We start from the raw sequence: 6,210 nt of genomic DNA on the forward strand, positions 1-6,210 counted from the left end.
TGCTGATGGCTTGCCTGTGGATTTTTATAAGGCCTTCTGGGTCATTATCGGCCAGGACTTTTATAGCGCGGTGTGTGAATGCGTTCGGGCTGGGGAGCTGCCGCTGAGCTGCCGACGTGCAGTTCTGGCTCTCCTGCCCAAGTCTAAAAAATTGGAGGCCCGTGGCACTGCTCACCGCAGACTATAAGGTGGTTGCCAAATGCCTCACTAACAGACTGAACTTGTGTATTGCGTCTGTGGTACACCAGGATCAATCGTACGGTGTGCCTGAGCGCTCGATGTCGGACAATCTGTGCCTAATAAGGGACATGCTGGATTTAACATTGCAACCTGGACTTTGGGCTTATCTCCCTAGACCAGGAGAAAGCCTTTGACAGAGTTGACCATGGGTATCTGTTTAAAGTGCTGCAGAGTTTTGGTTTTGGGCCACATTTCTGTACAATGGTAAAAATGTTGTATAATAATGTTTCATGTCTTGTCAAGGTGGGTGATTGGGCCTCAGCAGGCTGGTGCAGGTAGGTAGAAGTATTCGCCAGGGCTGCCCACTTTCAGGCCAGCTCTACACTTTAGCCATAGAGCCTCTGCTCTGTCTGTTAAGGAGAAGGCTGCAGGGAGTCTGTGCACCTCAGCTAGGTTTTAGCCTGCCGGTCTGTCTCTCAGCCTATGCTGACGACCTGACCGTGCTCGTCAGGGATGGGCGGGACACTAGCGCAGTGGAGGACTGCCTCCATCCGTACTTATCAGAGGGCTTCTTCTGCCAGGGTTAACTAGGGTAAAAGTGAGGCTCTGCAGTGTGGGCGGTGGGAGGGGGGGTGCCTCCACCACTAACTGGGGGCCTGCAGTGTCACACAGGTGTGAAACTGTTGGGGGTGTACCTGGGCTCGGAGGGGTATGTAGCACAGAACTGGGAGGAGAGGCTACAGGCTATCGATGCCAGACTTTCTAAGTGGAAGTGGTTATTGCCTTTTATGTCCTACAGGGGTAGGGTGCTGGTCATTAATAACTTGGTAGCGTCCTCCCTGTGGCATAAGCTGGCTGTGCTCAATCCCCCTGGAGGCCTACTGGCCGAAATCCAGAGGAAGCTTGTGGATTTTTTCTGGTCGGGCCATCACTGGTTGAGGGCCACTGTTCTCTACCTGCCTGTCCAGGAGGGGGGACAAGGGCTGATACATATGGAGAGCAGAGTGGCAGCTTCTCGGCTCCAGGCGGCACAAAGACTGCTGTACCATGCTGGTGTCTGTTGGGGGGAACCGGCGTGTGCGCTGCTGCGGAAGGCTGGTGGTCTAGGTCTGGACCGCCAGTTATTCCTGATAGAGCAGGACGGTCTGAACACAGCGGGGCTCTCAGGATTCTACACTTCTGTTCTGAGAGCCTGGAGACTGCTGAGGCCTACACGAGGGGGAGGTGTAGTGCCGGGGCCATGGCTGTGGGAGGAGCCCATCTTCCACAACCCTTTGCTGCCACTGGGGTCTACATGTTCTGCCATGCTGAGACACCGCTTCACGGCCAGGGGAATAACCAAGCTGGGCCACCTGTGGTCTCCGGGGGGAGGGGGGTGGAAATCCCCCCATGAGCTGGCACAGCAGGCAGGGGTGACCTCCCTGAGACTGGTAGAGGGCTTCTTGAGGGAGGTCCTGAGGAACTTGCCGGACAATGTGCGGGACTGCTTTAATGTGCCACAGGGGGACGGGACTCCAGCGTTTCCAGAACTGGAGGTATCTGCTGAGGATGGGGGTTGGCAGGATGCTGCAGGGAGGCTGCTGTGTTTCTCCACTCCGAGCCTGGGGAGGTTCAGACAGGCTGGCAGCAAGGCTCTGTATGCAGCCTGTGTTAAGGTGAAGAACCTGGGGGCCTTACAGGAGGTCAGGGAGCATCAGTGGGAGGATGTGATAGAGGACCAGAGCCCTGTAAAGTTTAGGTGGAGAGTGCTCTACAAGCTTCCTCTCCCTAAAAGGTCTGGTGATTTACAGTGGAGGGTGCTTCATGGCACCCTGGCGACCAATAGGTTCCTAGCCCGGGTTACTCCAGGGGTCGGCAGTGAATGTTGTTTCTGTGATGCCAATGAAACTGTTGTACATGTTTTTCATGGATGCCGCCGTTTGGTACATGTTTTTACTGTTCTGAATGGTTTGTGTGTGAAGCTGGGTGAGTTTTTCAGTGTTGAAGTTTTCATTTTGGGGCCTGTGTATTCACTCAGAAGGAAACAGGTGTGCACTTTGATGAACTTCTTGTTTGGGCAGGCTAAGCTAGCCATTTGGCTAACACGCAGGAACAAGGTGAGAGGTGCTGGGCCCACTGATCCTGTGGCTATGGTCAGGGGGATGGTCACAGCTCGTCTCAGGATTGAGTACATGTTAGTGCTGCACGATTAATCTAATCGCAATCGCAATCGCGATGTCAGCACGTGCGATTACATAACCGCAAAAGTGTGCGATTATTATTATTTTTTCACGTCTTTTTGAGTGTGTGTGTGTGTCCTCTAACGTTACACGCGACGCAGCAAACACACGTTTCTCTGCCATCACACTGGGCATCAACACTAGCGGGAGGCTTCTCCCATGCACTCCCGCAAACAAGTAATATTATGCGCAGCAAAGTTACATCTTACCGAGAGGGAGAGAGAGAACATCCATGATCGCTAACAGCGAGCTATGCTAACAACTAGCTAGCCGTTCAGAAACGCATGTAAACAGCCGTGTGATTACTGAGAACGTCAGTAAAATAAGGAGAGAGCTGGAGGTGCTTATGCAGAACTAGTGCACGATTAAGTGCACAGTGGGTAATGACCCGCTGTGATGAAGAATATAGCGAGATTAACAAGGTTGATAGCAAAACACTGTCGCAGCCATGGTCGCAGCTGCCAGCAGCAGCACCTCCAGGCTTCAACTAGCGTTAGCCTGTCACATGACGCCTTCATGGTCCCTCGATAAAGTATGCAGAAATATGCACGTTACCTCTCTCTCAAGAAGGGTCACGTGAGTGTGGCGTTTAAGGCCATCTGTCGCTACAAAATAAATAAACGGGGTGTATCATTGTACTACTCGACAGACATGTAACTAACTTTGCCAGTCTGAGCCATCTTCTATGTGCTGTAACACAGTGCAGTTTCTATTTTTCTGGTGTTTCTTTTTTTTACATGTTTGGGACAGGCAAATGTCTCAAAATGTTTTATTTTTTTGTAAAGATAATTTTATTTCAAATTGTTTTATTTAATTAGTTTTAATATATTTCAAATTGTAACATATTTCATGTATTTTAGTCTGTGATACGTGAAACCGTGGTATTTTTGTCCAAGGTTATCATACCGTCAAAAACTCATGCCGGCACGTCCCTAGATACCTCTTGTTTATTATATCGCAATCACAATCGCAATCGCAATATTGTCCACCATAATCGCTAATCGCACCTTTACCCCAAATCGTGCAGCACTAGTACATGTACTATGTAATGATGAATAATGATGTGGAGGCTTTCATCAGTGTTTGGGGGCTGAGGGGGGCAGTCTGCACTGTGGGGGAGGAGGGGCTGGACATTTGTATTTGAGTGTGAGTAGTGTGGTTTTGTTAACCTGGCTTTCTGTGCATCTGTGGGGTTTGTTGGCATGTTTTTTAATCCCTGCTCTGTGTGTGTGTGTGTGTGTGTGTGTGTGTGTGTGTGTGTGTGTGTGTGTGTGTGTGTGTGTGTGTGTGTGTGTGCGTGCGTGCGTGCGTGCGTGCGTGCGTGTGTGTGCCTGTGGGTGGCGAGGCAATTGAGTTTGTTTAGGTTTTGGCTTTGTTAGGTCGCTCGGTTTTTTAAAGATAAGTTGACTGTTCATTAAAGGAACATCAAAAGTCAAAAGTCTCTCTCTGTAGGCTATTCTGGGAAAGATAACTAAACATGTGAACCTGTGATTGACTTAGGCATAATTATTTATACTCCATACTCTTAGAAAAAGTAATTCTATATAGAACCTTTATGGGTTCTATAGCTTGTTACATAGAAACCCTCAAAAGGTTCTATATACTGTATAACACACCAGTACAAGTAGCTAGTCCACACCAGTACACAAAATAAACAACAACAATGATAATAATACAATGATATTACAGTGATATATTCAGTTTCAGTTGTTCTCTTGCGACTGAAGTTTATCCACCTTTTTATAATGGTGCGACGCGCGAGAAAGCTGCTTAGAAATGTATAGTTTACCCAATGTATTATTTTTACCACTATAGCACTGCGCGAGACGGCTGAGTCGAGACTATCGATGCTATGCTAGGTAACTTTACCCTTTCCTAGTTACAGTATGAGAGAGACCACACGATACGCCACAGAGGAAGAAAGCCCTCCCGATGAAACAGCTCTTGGATGTAAGGTTTGTGCAAAGTTATTCTTTTTACATTGGCTAACATTAGCAAATCACCAGTAAACAATGCTCAAATATCCAGATGTATTATTTTGACAATGTCTGCGTTTGATGGTGGTGGTCTTACTGACACAATTGTTTGTCATGTTGCTGGTAAGAAACTATATTGCATGTGAAACTTGGTGTCACCACTTCATTATAAGTACAGCCCATGTTTCTGAGTGAATTGCCCACTTCTAGAGATTACAATTTCGATCATCTTTCATCTTTCAAGGATAACACACACACACACACACACACACACACACACACACACACACACACACACACACACACACACACACACACACCACAAGACCTCCTTAGTGCTGTTTGCTTTTCCTGCTGTTTCTTTGTGGTTGTTGTAGTTGAAAACCCCATAACCGAAAGTAATTACTGTTTTTGTTATTGCTGCATGTGATGCACTTCAACTAATGAGTGGTGTCTCAATGTCTGTCTTCCACAGCAGCAAGACTGACGTTTGGACCCCAGGCCCCAGCAGAATACATCTATATTGTGCAGCCTTTAAATGCTTTTTTTTTTTAAGGCAGGCAGTAAAAAGTATTACAAACGAATTTGATAATTACCATGTAATGTCTTGAATAGATTGGAGATTTAGCAGGGGTAAAATATTCAAAACAAATCGGTCTGGAAAAGGATGGACTTTTTTAATTGAAAATGTGTAGGAACCCTGATTTACATTACAGAAATTGTAATATTTAAAATACAATAAAGTGTCTAAAATTTAGGAGAAAGCCTACATATGCTCCATATAGCTTTGTTGTTGTCAAATTACAGGACAGCTGTACTGTATGGATATATTTACAGATGATGACTTATAAACTACAGTAGAAGTGCACAAATGGAAAATAAGCAAAGAAAAAGTTAATTGTAAGTGTTCATTTAGTATCTCAGCAACATGAACAATACATATGTTATCGATGAAACCTGTTGAAATCATCCACAGTCCACTCCACAGGCAGATCTTCTTCCCTTGCCACTTTTTGGTTTTGTCCTTCACTATCTGGATTCTGGTACTCTAAGGCAGTGGTCCCCAACCATTGGGCCGCGGACCGGTACCGGGTCGCAACGCATTTGGTACCGGGTCGCGAGCCCGGTCAAATTATTTTATAAACATAGGCTATAATATTATAGGCTGTGTGTGGTAGTTGAAACATAGTTTCAAGTTGACGTTTATTTATGTTTGTAGTGGAAACAAAAACATAAATACTGTAGGCTACATACAATACAACACAAAAGGCTGTTATTTACCCTTTGTCACCACCTGGTGAGTAAATATATAACTAGAACCATTCAAATTGACAACCGGTCTGCGACTTCTTTTTCCATGTATCTACCGGTCCAATTGGCACAAAAAAGGTTGGGAACCCCTGCTCTAAGGCATACAAAATTACCCTTGAGCCGGAGGCGGAAATCGCAATCTTTGGCTGCTCAGAATCCTCTCTGCTCCTCTCTACGGCCATACAACAGCCAAGAGACTCATTCTGAAGGAGTGGAAGTCCCCCCCTCCACCTTCTTTTCAGCTGTGGCTGATGGACATGGTCTCGGTTATATGTATGGAAAGACTCCGGTTCCTCAGGACCAATTCACTTAAGAAATTCTCAACGATCTGGGACCCGTTTCAAGCCTACTTAGACGAGGTTAAAAGCGACAAGTAACTCGCCCCGGTTTACCTTTCATGGACCCCTTGTGTGGGATCCCATGCACATCTCTTACAAGCACATAAGCACTTGACACAGCTGGTAGCACCACGCTGTAACATTGGAATGTTGATGATATATGCTTTTGTTTGTTTGTTTGTTTTT

Source organism: Poromitra crassiceps (assembly GCF_964638095.1).
Source record: "Poromitra crassiceps genome assembly, chromosome: 13".
Taxonomy (NCBI): domain Eukaryota; kingdom Metazoa; phylum Chordata; class Actinopteri; order Beryciformes; family Melamphaidae; genus Poromitra; species Poromitra crassiceps.